The sequence below is a fragment of the Anser cygnoides genome, chromosome 3 (genome assembly GCF_040182565.1).
Source record: "Anser cygnoides isolate HZ-2024a breed goose chromosome 3, Taihu_goose_T2T_genome, whole genome shotgun sequence".
NCBI lineage: Eukaryota > Metazoa > Chordata > Aves > Anseriformes > Anatidae > Anser > Anser cygnoides.
The window spans coordinates 46413388-46428586 of NC_089875.1; positions in this window are offsets into that span (position 1 = coordinate 46413388).

Genomic DNA, 15199 nt, shown 5'->3' on the forward strand with positions numbered 1-15199 from the left:
CTGTTCCAGAAAGTGAAAGCGTTTCACAGCATCAGACCCCTCCCTTGCTCGATTACTCCTCTTCTCCTGAACTGTCCAGCCATTATATGACTGCCACCTTCCCCTAATCAGAAATGCGGATAGCTTACTTGCCAGAAAAGAAACAAGAAAGAGGTAGGGAAAGAGAAGAAAAAGAGGCAGAGGGCTGATTCAAGGAGCCCATGGGTGTGTGCACTAGGATCCATCTGGGATTTCCGCACTGCACCCCACTGCTCTGCAGTGGCCTCATCCCAGTCCAGCAGGGCCAAGCTTCCCAGCAGCCTGCCTTCTTGCATGAAGAGCCAGTCTTGTGCTTCATCCAGCTCTACCTGCACACCAAAAAGACCAAACCCAAACTGATTAGATCAAACAAGGGCTTGTTTCAAACCCACTTGAGAAGGAGGAAGAGTTCAAGCTCAACAGTATTGACCACAGTGAGGCCTATATGCCTGCCAATTAATGGGACTTGCAGCACCCAATATTGAAGGCAATACACAGGGTCAACAAGTGCTTTTCCAGTCTCATTTAAAGGGTTCCATCTTATGAGTGAAACTGGCTTACTTGCCACTATTCAGCATGCATTTATTTCCATTCCCAGTTATACAATATTATTTCCAGTGCCAGTTCTCAACTCTCAGTTCCCTGTCAGGCATATCACTAACAGAACAGGGCAGTGAAAAAAATAAAAATAAAAACTTGTAAATTTTGCAGACATCACACATTTCCCTAGTGTAATGTTAGTGGGGTTTCACCAAAAAATCAGCAACCTTTAATGACATAAAGGTTAGTTTTGTGCAGTTCTACCAAAGACACCTAGAACTGTGCCTTGGGCTTTGTTTATCCTCATGCTTAGTCTTAACTTCAAGGGCAAATTTTGACCTCCAGTAAATGACCACATGCAGGATTTGCCCTCGTTCTCCTCAATGGCAACCCTAATCACCTCAAAGGGACTCTGCCCCTAAAAACATCCCATGCTATTAGCAGCATTAGTCTCTAAGAAAGATGACAGAGCATGTGTCCAACTTGCTTCCTGCTCCCTTCATCTCTTTGTGGGTAGTCATTGCACTCAGAAGTGCAAGCACGTGCGGGCATCTTTTCTGAAAAAAGTTAGCCAGCACAAATTAAGCCACTAATTTCCTGGTAACACTACTGACACGTCCTGATTTTAATCTTAGCCGTCCATGCTTATTACATTTGTATTGCATGCATGTATTTACTGTACACTCACCTGTCTGGTTAGTTACCCGTATGATCTTACTGTGGCTCGTTCATCTTCTTTCTCCTTTTGCCCTCCATTTTTGATGATCTTGTTCATTGCCTCCTGCTCCCAATTACATAGTAAACTGATAGGGTGGAGAGAGTCTTCACCTGCTGCCCACATGGCGCTCGGTGCAGCATGAACCTTGGTCTGTCCCTAGGGCAAGCTGGTACTTCCACAGCAAGGGGTAATAAACAACTGAACCCAGACTTCCCTGTGGTTCCAGCATTTTGGTTATTGAAGCTTTGAGATAAGACTCTCTGGCTTGTGAACTGAGGGGAAAACATGAAACACCTGCAGCTTTTGAATAGGTTCATATTATTTGTATAATAACCAGGGAGTTATTAGAACTGAGACCCTTAAAAACATATGGGTTTGGTGAGTGACCCAGAAAATGGTTTTGGTATCAGATTTTCTGGCAGTTCCTTCCTAAGTAGAAGTAGCACATTTCAAAACCTCAGTGTCTTGTGATGGCCTGTTTGTTTTGATTGCAAGGGACTGAGTTTCATCTTGCTCAGTACACAGTAGTTGCTGTTGGAGTGATGGTATCTTTTTAAAGTTGTCTATAATTAAAGTTGTTTTATAATAATGCAAACACTCCCAGTTAGGACAGAAGTGATGTTTACAAGTTTAGTCTCTTTCACACAAATTTCCGCTTGGATGCATATGCTGCCTAGAGCTAACCAAAGAAAATCTTTGAGTAGAAATGAACTGGTAAGGGCAAACTGTAATTAATTAAACAGACCCATGAGAAGGCCAGAGAGTGATTATGCACTTCTGTTTCTTTTTTTCTAGTAGCTTTTACTTTTCTTGTTGTTCTACTTTTACTCTTAAAATATAAAATAAAAAAGATTCCTCTTAAACTGTTTATTCCTGCATTAAAAAAAAAGGGGGGGGGGGGGAGTTGAGAACATATTCAAACATATTCAAAATACTTTTTAAGTGATGTAAGTATCTGAGCATCTGTGTGAGATTTTCTGCTGTGCTTCCAGAAACACAAGGGGAGAAACAGCGTTGTTCATCTACCATCATGTTTCATGGATTTGGGACATCTCCAGAAGATGACATGAAGAGGGAATAAACCACCACATACGAGCTGTGCAGATCTTGTTTGCAGATTATCTATAAACTCGGCAGCATCAGAGAGCTCCCAAAGCTGAGAACAGCATAAACTCAGCCCTGCCCATCTCTGGCATGCCCTTGCTGTCAGGGCTTGAAAGTGGATCAATACAAAACAGATTGTGATGGCCTAATTTGTTTCTCTGCCACATCTCCATTAAGCTCTTGACAGCTGGTGACTGTCAGTGAAAAAGCGAGGAGGCCTGCCCTCTCTCTGCCGGAGCTGACCTCCCTACCCTGCCTGTCCTGTGCCTTCCAGAAGCAGTGCATGGCCAGTTCTGGGCATTAACCTCTCCCAGGCATACAGCAGGCTGTTAGAGAAACCTGCGAGAGGGGAAAAATAAAAAATAAAAATAAAACACCTGTACCAGTTAGTCCTATAGTTTTTACTGTAATTTCCAGTGTGCACACCCACAAAGCAAACAGCATTATTTAAGATAGAAATTACAGAAATTAAAGCAGGTCAGAAAGTGGCTAAACTTACAGAACTTTCAGGGCACTCCATCCTTCTAGATTTGGACCCCCCAGAAGCCTGCTGAGGTTTGCTCATCCCATGGAAAGGACTAGACACACCTCCATCCCAGAGGAGGCCCCTCACAGGCCCCTCTGCCCCATGCAGACAAGGCACACAAGTGATGGGTCTCTGGGCCACAGCACTGCCAGAGCTACACTGGGCTCATCTCACCAGTCAGGCCATATCTGCCTATGTAAAGTAGAATATCTCCAGCAAGATAGACTGAAAGGTGCCCTTTGGATGGCAATCAATTGCCAGCATCGGGTACCACCTTTCCCAGCCTGAATACTTGTCAAGTAACAGGAGACTGCAGGGTCTAGCCTGGAAAGAAAGCATACCTGACATCTGGATTATATAAACTATAAGTTTCTTAAGATGAGGTTGCTAGCCTGGTGATGAAGAGATGAGTGTAACACAAAAGAGAGCTAGTTTGAAGTGACAGACTTTTCACCCTTGCAATGTAAATGCAGGACAAGCTGTCCTAATAGCACAGCAGGTAGCAATACTCTGCTACCGCATCAGGAAGGTAAACAGGCCACCTAAGAAGTCTCATATGTACCTGTGGAGAAGATTAGGAAGTCCATACTAATGAAGGAATACAAAGTACCACAATGAAAAGCTAATCATATATATTCACAGCAATATTCTAACTCTTGACATTAAGGTCTCCAATGTCTTTAAGCAGGCACTCAAGTGGATTAAGATCCAGAGAAACATCATTAAGAACTGACAACAGGAGGCCTGCTAGCATGGAAAAGGACCTGACAATCTGCACGATATCTCTGTCTGATATCTGATTCATTACAGAATATGGAAGATATCAGCAAACACTGTCTGTTTTGTAACATATGGAAATGTTAGTTCAATAATATTTTTTGTAACTTCTACAGATCTGATTCTGCTTCACAGAAATCTCAGCCATGCCTTTAAAGTCTGAGAGAAAGAGCTCACCAATTACCATATGGGCTCCAAAGATCAGACCTAACAGTATTACACAGCATCACTCAAACTCCTGAGGCCATTTTATTATTGAGATATCATGTATTAACTTGACATGCAAATTAGCATATCACCTAGACATGTTGAGGGAAATTTTCACTGAAACTTCTTTCCATGTGTCAAGTTCCCGTGTACCTCAAAACAGACAGAACAATCACTTAAATCAATCACTTAAATCAAAGCAAAGTTTTTTCTTCAATAACAGGATTCTGGGTTGTTCAGATACATGAGATGTAGGAACGAACACAACTTTGCCTAACTCAAACTATGTACAGTGTCCTATAGTTGCCACACATTCTTATCATAAAGAGCACCCCAATAAAGAAGATGAATTGTTGTAATTAATTACCTTTCAAGTCTCTGTAGATAACAAATCTCTCTTTAGGAAAACTCTGGCTTCTCCATCTCTCTTCAATACTGAAGATTGAGAGATGGCAACAGAGCATCAAGCTAAATCTTTCTTTTAGTAGTTCTGAAACCCTGTTTACAAGCAAGAAATCTAACAACAAAAACAACAAAAACAAATGAACAAAAAACACAACTTCTGAACAGATTACATTAAATCCTTTCAACTTTTGTTCTGTAAGTTTCCAAGTTTTTTTATGCCTTGAAATAAAATTATACTTCACACTTCTACAGCATTTTCTGTTTGAGGATCTCACAGTACTTTTATACTGTGGTAAGGAATAGTAAGGAATTATTCTTTTGATAGCACATTACTACAGATAAGAAAACTAGGCTGTGGAAGGATTAAATGATTTCCACTGCATCCTTGGGAGAAGAGATTGGGGATGACAGAGTGTGCAGAATCCTGAGTCCCACCCCAAAACTTCCACTACAGGATTCTCTTTTTATTTGTTTGAAAATGTCTGCTGCCACCGTAAGGTGCTGTGCTAAAGCCCAAGACAATCATTTCAGTGATTTCAGTAGGTCTTGGGTTAAATTTAAAAGCCTTTTTTGTTTGTTTTTTTGTTCTCTTTTGTTTGTTTGTTTGTTTCCCAGCATGGATTGTTCCAACCATCTCTGCAGTATGGTTCAGGTTTTTAAAAACTTGTGTTACTGAGCCTTGTGTTTAGGTATTTTGTTCATGGGCAAAATGTTTTTTGTTTTTGTTTTTCCCTTAGTAATGGAATTTCTCTATCACATTTGTGATACAAGACATCTCCTCATTTTCTCTCTTTGTGAATGCAACTCTCTTTTATCAGTTAGTTTATTTGAAGAAACATTCCTCAGCAAGAGTCCTCATCAGTGGAAGAAGCTCCATCAGATGTATGTCACTGAGAAAATCACGGTATAGTGAAATCCCCAAAATTCTCTGAACTTACATAGATTAAAACAGTGTTATATAAAATGCAGAAGTTCAGGGCAATAATCAGTAAAGTTTCAACAGTGATCACTGAAGATATATGTAAGTATATAGGTACACGGTTATAGATATATGTGTGTAGGTATTTATATACAAAGCATCTCTTTATCCAAGAAGCATCTAGGAAAGATAGTAATTTGACCTCCATATTTACCTACCCTTATACATAAGTCAAAAGAACATACAAGGACTGCATGTCTGAGTCAAGCCTTAATACAAGGTCTGCACTATGTTTAGGAAGATGCGCTGTCACGGAGCCCATGGAGCCCAAGCACCTCTTGTTCAACACTATACAATTGAGAAGGAAGTCAGAACCATTGGATACCAAAAAATCCTTAAAGAGAGTTCTGAAAAGCCCTACCCGCCCTGGCCAACTATCTATATATCAAAGAAAGTGAGGAGGGTTACCTGTCTTTCTTACCTACTTCGCTCATCCTCTTTCCCCCTCTTGCAATGCCGTGTTCCCCTCACAAAGAAGAAAAACAAAACAAAAAGTAATGCAAAATCTAGTGATGGAGCCAATGCCAACAGAGAGAAAAAAGAAAAAAAATTGCTTGTTCACAAGCATGGCCTGGCATGGCACATCAAAGGGTTCAGGCACAAAGGATGACTTACAGTCTCTATGTAGCTAACCACCAGCAAACATGTCCACTTTGTTCTGATTTTCTCAGGTCTTCCGACCTCACCAACTCATAGGATGTAGGACTTGTGCTCTTTTAGCCCTCTGAGGTAAGGAGTCTGGTGATGTGGCATGAGCCCCACAACTCTATGCATAGAGGAACAAACCCCATGCTCCAAAGGAGCAAATCCAAACATTACCCATGTTGAGATTTGTGTTGCCCACCTCAAAATCAATGGTGTTCCATCATCCTTGGCAGTTCTCAATTTCAAGAACTATTGCAGTGAGCATAAGCAATTCACAGAGCTTTCATTTATATAACAAATGAGGATGTGGTTTCAAAAGGTCATGCACTGACCTAGCCCTACTCCCACTGCAGTCTCTGGCAGAGCTCCAACTGACGCCAGTGGGAGTAGAATTCAGACAATGGGAAATTATTTTGAAAACTGAATGGAAAAAAATCTCAAACCACATCTGCTTTCCCTTTTTCCCCTCTCATCCACACCCTTCTCTTGGTCTCACTAGTTTTGGTGGAATGATGCACTAATTGGTTCTGCATGGACGAGACCGCACTGAGGCAGATTTGTTGCCATAATCTAATCTAATTAAAATAATTTTCAGGTCTTAGTGAGGATTTAAATAAAAAAAATAATAAAGCAGACCTTGACAATTGATGCTTGCTGTGAAAATGACTGAAAGCGATGAGTAATTTCAATCTGAGCTCGTTTGCCTTTCCATCTGCATATATTTTAAATCCTAATTATATGTAATCAACAGTATAAGCGACATGATTCTTCTTGTAGTTGACAAATTCGTGGATTCATTTTGCATACCTTCAAATGCATACATACCAATGAATATATAAACTATTTCTACCTGAGAGAGTTTTCCATCAGGTAATTACAACTTAGCTCAATTAAAAATGCTCTTGAAACAAGTACAGCGTCTTTCAGATCCACAGAGCTAATTTAAGAAACCAGTGGACATGATTAGGTCAGCCCAACAATGAAGGCTGACTGGGAATTAAAAAGAAGGCCACAGATGCATGACTTTATTTTTGGCTGGACTTTCCCAGCAGGGTGTTTCTACATTACATCAAAATTAATAATCCAACTGGGTGCAGAATAAGGCAGGCCAGCCCTTTTTCAAAGTGACAGAAAGGCTGTATTATGAGTAGTAAATCTTCTACGTGTAGCCACCAACATCAGGGCCTGGTTCTTGGCGTTACTGAGTACCTGCCTTTCTAACACTCCCCAGTCATTGGGAGGACCTCAACACACCAGAGTGGAGGTGGCTTTCCTCTAAGTATTATCTACACTGATAAGGATGGAGAGCAAGGCAGACCTCGCTGCCTGTAGTACTGGTGGATCCAATAAACTACCGTGGTGCTACTTATCTTCCTTACGTCTGTCAGGCAGAAGCAGCAGCTGCTCCCAAAGGGCAGGTGAGCTGAGTGGAGGTGGCCCTGGTGCAGGCCATGCCCTCACCCACAGGCACCACCCCTCAGGACATGGCCTGCAGAGCTTGTGCTGGTAACAAGGCCCACGGGCAGCCCCAGCCATGGTGAGTGGATGGACCAGGACCAGGATACAGCCGAGGAGCCTAGCTGGGAGCAACAGAAGATGAGCCAGAGACGGGTCTTTTCTTTTGCTGCTGCCAACCAGTCCAGAGGACACCTACCAAAAGCTCATAGCAACTGCTTGATCCAGATCTGTTTGAAAAAACAACCTGATTGTCATTAACAGGTCAATACTGCATATCTGTGAAGTGAAGTTTCAGTTTTTACATGACCTTCTGAATGCACGGGTTAAAAGATAAACCTCAACCAACTGTCAGGGCATTTTTCTGCTGTTTCTAACCTATATTTCACTGGACAGGTGAAGGAGAATAAATGCTACTAGCTCCAGTGCTATTTTGGTCTTAAGAACCATGCTTAACACTCTGCATTTGTGACAGTTTTTTACATGTTCCAACTGGGATAAAGACACAAACAAATCTTTACAGCATCCCGTGCCTGTCAGATATTGTGATTGCAATTCTACAATATGACTTCAGGCAGTATACCAGAACTTTGTTAACAACATATGGGTCTTTTCTGTGTCAGGGTCATGGTGTTGTGGGACTATCTCAGGAAGGACATATGTAAGAAAGATTATTATTGTTCCGTTTTTGTATGACAGACTTTTTCAAAAGGCAAGCTTAGCTTTTCACCTGTAAAAGGGAATATAATCATAATGTTTGACTACCCTGTGAATTAGGGGTCTCACAAAAAGCACAAGAGTTGTGAGCTAAGCTCTGCCCTCATACTCTAGGCAGTTCTTGCTGATTCTTGTCCACTATGCTGGGAGGTAATTTGTTTTTTAAGATTTTTTAAAAATATATAAATCTAAAGAATTCATAAGTGATGAAGTTACATCCTGGCACAATGTACAAAATATGTACCTGTCATAAAATAACAGTGCAATAAAAATAAAAATCATGTATGTCAGAAAATATGAACAGAATATATGACTATGTTGAAAATAAATGTAACTGATATTTAGTGCATACTTCAACTCAAATTTCCTTTCAGACAAAACCTCTGCTGTTCACAGTCTGAAAAATAAAAACTTTAGCAATGGGTGTTATGAAAGTCTGGTTCTCATTCCTATATGTCAGCTTTTCCACATTAATCAATTGTCCAGACTTGTTTCCACTGCACTTCCCGGAGGATTCTTCCAGTTCTGGGCTTGTCTCCACTTCTGATTAGCACATATATGACTGAAAGCACTGACTTCTTTTAAGTATCCGAGTTCAGATTGAGGAGCATAACTGTGGGCATCTGAGTTTGAAAAAAGATTGGCCCAGAGGCTGAAGCATTTCTGGTTTTGTTTAAGGAGATCAGTACGTGTCCTGTACAGAAACAGCTGCAGGAAACCTGTCTGATCACTTCAAGGAGTGCTGAACCAATTTCTCCCAGAATGGGCCAATGAAAGTAATGAACAAATTCCTGGACTTTTCCCACTCTGTGTTAGGAACGATGCTGTTAATTCATTTATCCTGGTAGGTTTACTCTACGTCCTCATTCAGACATAAGCCTTGTGGCTGATTAAGTGCAATGACGGGTGGCCTCCTGCCATTCAACGTCATCTAACATGGCCCTATTTTTGCTCTTCATTGCTGTCGCTCTAACAATGATGAACATGCTCTTTTCCATTATGAAGCATTCCTGCTCATCTCCTAACCCATAGAACATATTTTCTTTCATCCATTCTTCAGGGGTAGACAAAAACCTCCCAGAAATTAGGCAGATGGGGAGGCCAAACACCTTCCATTATTGACGACGTACTGTTTGTGCCTGGTTCTGAGTATTTATCATGTTAGTGAGTCAAGCAAATAGATACTCTAATTAATATCAGTGGTAACAGGTGAGCTGTTCCAGTAACTGTCATAAGGATGCTGTATGGATGTTACTGGGGATAAGGACCCTGAAACCACTTCTCTATGATAAATGATGACAACCCTTGGTGGTAAATGATAGGTAATACTTTGGGCTCCAAGAAGAAACAGCTCACTATCCATCTGAGCAGTAAGCAAGAAGAAAAATAACTATGCACCTAATCTTACTTCTGTTCCATGAGTAGCTCTCTAATCTTTAGAAGGCACAGCAGAGTCTGGTTGTCTATGCCATTTCTGGAGCCAGTCTTGCTCAAGCCTTGCAGTTATTACTGACACTGAACTGTTATGTCTCTGCCTACACATAGCGCTAACGTGATCATTTAGGTCATGCCTGGAGGAATCAGTCATGATCACAGGCTCCCTTTACTAAACTCTGTACAGGTGAACACTAATTATTAGCCCTTTCCATGGAAATCTTCCTACTAAGAAGTACAGCTAAGGCACTGTATTACCTTCCTCTCAAGCAAATGTGCTTAACATAGTTACTGTGTATACTTACCCAAATAGTCTTCATGTGCATGAATTCAAATAATCCTTCACGGATGAGGGTCACATCTGTGAATGGCTGACACTGTCTTTAATCCTATTTCAGGGATGGTGGAGAATTTAGATGGTGTCTAGGGTTTGTGTGGTTGCACAGTACAGTGAAAAATTTCACCCTAAAGGAATTACCTTGTATAATTTACACAGTTTATTCAGTGAATCAATTTAGCTTAGCTGTTATCCTAAATATGTATGCAGCATGATCTATTTAATGCAGACAAGTAAAAGCTTTAAAAGTGTTCTCGGTTATTTTGAAGACAAGTTTTATTTTGCAATTCACCATGTCAGTTAGGTAGTGTGCCAGAAAAATCCTCATTTTTGTACTTGATTTGTTTATATTACTAAATTATATTTTGTCTCTTGTGACCTTGATCTTCAGTATAAGCTTACCTACTTCGATTAGTGTGATGGCACTTCCTTGTTTATTTTCCATTGTAAGCTTAATATTTTACCTCTTCCTTCTTTGTCTTCTCTGTCTGCGACTCACTATCAGTGTGCAAAAAATACCATCCTCAAAAGACAGCAGTTTGAGCTACAATTTTCTGTCATGAACAGTAAGACCATTACATTTGGGTACATGTGTTCCCTACACTTCTTCGGTGATATTTTGGCATTACAGTTCTGTTTCTCAGTTTTGTGTTTCTTTCATAATTGCTCTCCAAACCACCATCATTCTGATAGCAACAGATGAAATGGGGCAACAGTTGGCTTTTTCTGATAAGCAATTTATTCTGTTTAGAAAAATAACGTCTGTAAGCAGAAAAGCCTTACCACCTGCAATAGCTGATGTTTCCCTTCACTTATGCAGGGGTTAGTTCCCTTTTAGCTCCTTTCAACAGTGATCTTCACTTTAACAAGCTATTTTTTTTCACTCCCATCCTTCCCTAATCCTTGTGGTTCAACCAGGAATCCATAAATCTTTATTACCTCAGGCACTTCTCTTTCTGCATTCATCAAGCGTTTATTTGCATGATAATATTTCAATACCTTAAATCACTGCTAAGTCATTTATCATAATAAATGGCATTTCTTTAATGTTATGTCCCTGTTCTCCCACCTTATCTACAGTTTGTTTGTTCAGACTGTAAGCTCTTAGAGACTGCGGCCAGAATTTCCTGGAGGGATCAGTTATTTTTGTGGTTTTCAACCCGAAGAGGGCCCAGTGTTCAGGCTTACAAGGGCCTATAGGAGAGGCCTACCATTAAACAGCACCAGGCTATGTAAAAACCCATTTAAAACACAAAGGCAGTAGCTTCCTCCCATCTCCTCCCTCACAGGGAGGCAGTGACCGATAAAGTTTTACAAAGAAACTGTATCATACTTTTACCTCCAAGGTGAGCGTCCACAGGAGCATCCCCACTTAATCAGGTGATTTTGATAACTGCTAGGAATAGGCCCAAAGTGGTAAGTGTTCCTTCTTAAACCTAAAAGTTAAGGTTTAATTTAGAATTTTAGAATTATTTTTAGAATACTATTGCTAAACTTCTCTCTCTTGTTTCCCCACTTGAAATATTTAATGGGGAACTTCATTCCCTGTGGCTGCTGGTGTTCCCTTGAACACAAGGAAGTGGCACAGGGTGAAGATTATTAGGAAATACGTGAGCTTGGTGATCATTTGGAAAAAGCACAGCAGCGACCTACCCACAGCAACAACTAACAAAATGCTTTATTTTCCTTCCCCTTCCTGCACATTTGCAGCCACTACATCTAACAGCTCCCTCCCTGCCCACCAGAGCAAATATGCCTCTATCACATCGCTTTCCCCACCTACATAACTAAATCTCACAGTTGTCATCAGTGGGTGGCACTTTCCCAGACCCTGAGGAGTGCTTGGGCAAGGCTGTGCTCAGTCTCTGGAGAGGCTCCCTGGTCCGATTCTTCAACTCCACCTCTTACTTCAGCCATGGATACTTCAGCTTTATGAGTGACCTTAACAAGAAGAAGTTGGCAAAAGGGCAGATTCAGCATTGTTGCTAACCTCCGCCATTTTGCAGGCTCTGCTTCTCTTCAAACTCCTTGTCTATGCCAGCATTGAAAACTGTGGCTGAGGAGACATCTGCTCAGACAAGTGCTTTGCCCTGGCTGTAGCCATCCTACCTGTGATAACAGAGCTCGTCTGTGGGCTCTGGTCCCCCTTCATAGCCAAAAATACAGGCCTGGAAAGCAACCACAAGGAAGAGCCAGAATGAGAACCAAACTGGGTAACCAGGAAATATGGTCACAAGGCACAGCCTGACGTGGCTGTAGAGCTGTCACCTCTTTCCCACAGACACAGTCTTTGGAGAAGGGAGGGAAGCGGAGGTTGGATGGACACGGAAACCTTCAGCAGATGGCTTGACCTTCTTGCTGTTACATGAGATCCCTTTTTCTAGCACGGGGCTTCGTTGGCTGATCCATTTGACACTGAGGAAGCAGTTCCAGTTGGCTCCACATGCATTGTGATGGGAACACAGGAGAGCATCCATAAATGCATCTTCTTGGCCTTTAATCTGTATTTCTGCTTGCTCCTCAGATGGGACAAAAAGATCTCTACCCTCACGATCTGCAGGCTACAGGGCTTACTTGGGTGTTTTTTCTCTGCTTTAGCGTGAGAGTTTGTTTGCCATATAATAAAGATAGCGTTGATTAAAGCATGTCTGGGCCTGGATTAGTACGTCATTGCAACCCCTTGGAACTGGCAGCATTAGACAATCCTCCACACCCCAGGTGGATCATCTCTTATTGGCCTAATTATACCTACCATGCTATCCACTGTACTGACATGAATCATAAATGTCTTTATGGATATACACGGTGATGTACTACATAATTGCATAGACACAGATCCTCTCGGGCCAGATTTTCCCTGGTGAACTCTTCAGGCAGCTCCTGCTGCTAGCAAACAGAACATAGCTGTCTTCTCTGTTACAATGAGGAACATCAAACAGGCAATGGCACTGCTGTCATGGCGTCTTTGTCTCCCTGGGGGCCTTGTGAATAAAGAAAAAAAAAAAGAAAAAGAAAAAAAAAACAGCTGTTCTTGATGTAAAAGAGTAGCACTGCCTTTAGATGTCTGCAGGGTATTAGACAAACAGCCAAACAGCCATGGTGGGTCTGAGGCTGCATCCCAGCTGGCTGTTCATGGAGACACAACAACCACTGTGGAGCACACGACAGATCTCCTGTGCACACAACTACTGTCAGCCCTGGGCCATAAGGGACATTTGTCCCTGCCTCTGTCTCCAGAGAAGTAAGGCTGGGGGGGATTTGACCTCTGGAGGTAAAAAGCCTGACCCCCTTGGCTGTGGGGTGGAGTGGGGGGGCCAACACACTCCTTTTCTCTCCTTGTCAGAGGCTGTAACTCACTCAACACTTTTCTCTGTGACTCAAAATTTGGACTCTCCACAATGATTTCAAGGTGAAAACATCCTGAGACTGTCACTTATTTCCTGAACATCTAATATTTCTTTATAAACACTGTGATTCAATACTGTTGCCACACATTGATACCCAGCAAAACCTGGGCTGCAAAGAACTACGCGAAGTCCACCTGAATAAGCTTAGATGTTTTTGTATACAGAAGAATCTAAAAATTCCATCCCAGGGTTTTCTAGAAACAGAAAAATTAATGTAACTACTAAAAGAAAAGAAGATGCAAGCGTTCTGCCCCAAACCTTAAAATAGCTAAATTTGCTCTGTATTGGTTTATATAGCTGTCTCATAAATATAAAAATCAATGAGATTTTTTAACAAGAAATATATTAAGTTTTAAAAATCTTTCTTTTCTCCTCTCCTATCTGACATAAGTATTATATTCATAAATCTAGTTTGCAATAAAATCCTCCCTTATTTATAAGATTAAGCCCCTAGAAGAGACTGTTGCCTGTGAAGTTTTGCCAGCTATCCATTGAATCCTGGTACTGTGAGCATTTCACACCATTTCTTTGTGGATTACTCCAATCCTAAGTGTGTTTTAAAGTGTTGTGCCTCTGGTGACTTTTCATGAGCCTTTCCAAAGCATGACTTCCACAGGATTTCTTATTAAAAATAAATAAATAAAATAAAGGCATTTAATGCTGCTTACATAGAGGCAATTTGCCAGCCTTTAAAGAGAGGTATTTCCCATAATATCTTTCCCTATTTAGCCAGCCTCTTTATCATATTGATATTTAAAACAAACAGAGGAATGTATGATGGGAATCATTTTTATTAAGCTGCCCTTACTTATAAGTGAGTTTGAATAAAACCCACTATCCTTAAGCAATTACTGTACTGACAAGCCTGGAATCTGAACTGTAAGACCAATAAATAGTGTAAGATGATTCACAGATACACAGATCCTAAACAGGTCAGACTTTAGGAATGAGTTCCATCACAAGCAATGCATAAATTCTGCACTTGGGTTTCCTCAGAAGATAGATTACTTCCTAGCTTCCCTTTCTCATTTCAACTTTCTGTCATTTATACATCCTTATAAAAATTATATAGTTCCTACTGTTAAAGTATGAACAAATAATATGACTTTTCCTGTCCTTTAAGAAATCTTTTCCCTGCATATAACTTGCTTAAAAGCGAATTGATTTATTATGGAAAAAAATGTACTCAGAATTTATAGTCTATTTGTGTCTAATCGTTACCTACAAATCTCTTTTGACATGACTGTTTCTTATATAAGACTCTCCTAATCTATATTTGTGTTGTAAAATGTTCTTCCCAAGTCCATATTTTAAATCTAAACTCCCATTAGTTTAGCCAAGGCTTCAAGTAGCCTGGCTGATCCGGCAACTTCAGATTTTTCATCTGATTTTTCCTTTCTCATCTTCTTTTTTGCCATACTTCCCAACTTTATAATATCAGCATCTAGCCCCTGATTAGTATGCTGAATAATGTTCACTGCAGGTCTGCTCCATCCCTAGAAGTGTTCAAGGCCAGGCTGGATGGGGCTTTGAGCAACCTGGTCTGGTGGGAGGTGTCCCTGCCCATGGCAGGGGGATTGGAACTGGATGGGCTTTAAGGTCCCTTCCAACCCAAACCATTCTGTGATTCTGTGATTCTATCGTGTCCATTTATACATCTGCACACTTGCAGACTCATTTCCATTCCTCTACGTACCTCCCAGCTCACTAAAACTGCAATATTTTGGTATTTGGATGCTTGCAAACTTCCAAAGACCTTTTCCTCAGGCAGCATATCTCCAGCCTCTCAAAACATCCTGAATGATGCTGGCTAATGTACACCTCTGCAACTCAGACAAAGCAACATTTGTCACTTTATTCCCCCAGCTGTTTATTGGTTTGAAAGGGTTGGAAAAAAATCTTAGAAAGGTCTACAGATGAATTTTCCTAA